Consider the following 1,722-nt stretch of genomic DNA (forward strand, 5'->3'; position numbering starts at 1 on the left):
CAAACATGACAGCTCTGGATCTGCTGTAACCAATAGCCGAGCAACCTCTTCATGATTATTCTCCAAAGCTTCATGCAAGGCAGTATTTCCTTTCATAATTTGCATTCTCAGGTACTGTAGTTCTTGACCTTCTCCGTCCCCACTTTCGACATCTCCTGATGGATTGCAATCCAAAAGGAACTTGACAATGGGTAGCTGACCAGACCTTGCTACGACATGAAGGGGAGTGTCTTCTTCGGAGTTTGTCTTGAAGAGGAGTTGGGAATCGGTCTGAGAGAAGTTTAAAGATGGAATGGTACTCTAAACTAGCCGCGATGTGAGCGACTGTATTATTTTCGGCGCTCATTTCTAGAAGAAGGTCAAGTTTGAATAGTGAGATCTTGTGTTCATCCCCTGCAACTACGGTTTCGTGTAGTTGTGGGTTCATGGATTTAGCGGGTGGGAAGATAGCATCGGTAGATGAAGATTCAATATTGTGGGGCGAACTAGATTCCATGTCATAGGCATAGTTAGCAAATTCGGATTCGAGAATTATTCGGGCGGAGAATTATTCGGAATAATTTGGTTGATTAATTTAAGGATTCGGTCAAAAAAGCTTATTGGGTTTTTTTCATTATTTTTATTATTTTTTTTGTTTTTATTTTTTTATTTTTTTTGGGTTTTTTTTCTTTAAATACTGTTTAAGTGGACCGAATAATTTGGATTTGGTCCGAATTATTCGCGTTTTATATTCACTTTTGAAAAAATCATGAATTTTACCGAATTTTATTTTTAATTCGGATTCGGTCAGAATTTTTGATAAAATTCGGAAAAATTCGATTCGGCCGAATAATTCACTAATTATTCTGCCAAATTGATAACACGCGAATTATTCGGCCGAATTGATAACACTGGTCATAGGTACGATTACGAGAAGGGCTGAAAGGGAATTCCGACAGTTGTAGTATAGAATCCATAGAGGGGATGCTGATGTGGCTGCAGCCGCCTTAGGGTTTCCCAAATATCGGATCAGCTGGCTTCTTCCTTCTCAAGGCTTTTCCTCTTTCCCTTTTATATGGGCTTTACTCAAACCACCCCCTCCCCCTCTTTTCTATAGTTAATTTAAACTTGAGGCAGGTTACAACTGACTGCTCAACGGTTTCCTACCACTTGGGAGGCTCATGAGCACGTGAAACAATGAAAAAAACATAAATTTTAAAAGTATGGATCAGGTTTTTGTACATCGACCATTTGTATCGATCAAGATGGTGCGAGAATGATTCTTGTATTTGAATCTAATCTGTACTCAAATTTAGGGTACTTGAATTTAATTTACAGTCAAATTTTGGACTCTCATTGATCCTATTGTGTGGGTCTATCTCATCTTTAGTGGGTCTTTGTCTGCCATTGGATTCCATTTTTTTAGATTAGAATGGTATAAAAACCATTTTTGTACGAGAACGTGATTCGCACTCAAATTTTAGGTCATATCCACCTTCTTTTGTAGGTCTATGTATCATCTTTTATGGGTTTTTATCTAACATTAAATTCCATTTGTGTAGATCAAAATGGTACAAAAACCATTCTTATACAAGAACCTAACTCGCACTCGTCTTTGTCTCACCATATCTTGTGGCTCTTTGTACTGAATTCTTGTTTTGTTATCTTGAAAAAATAATAATAATAATTTTATATGTTAGATTTTTTCGACAACATATCAGCGCCAAAAAAAAAAAAAAAAAA

Source organism: Macadamia integrifolia, chromosome 5 (genome assembly GCF_013358625.1).
Source record: "Macadamia integrifolia cultivar HAES 741 chromosome 5, SCU_Mint_v3, whole genome shotgun sequence".
In the NCBI taxonomy this organism is placed as follows: Eukaryota; Viridiplantae; Streptophyta; class Magnoliopsida; order Proteales; family Proteaceae; genus Macadamia; species Macadamia integrifolia.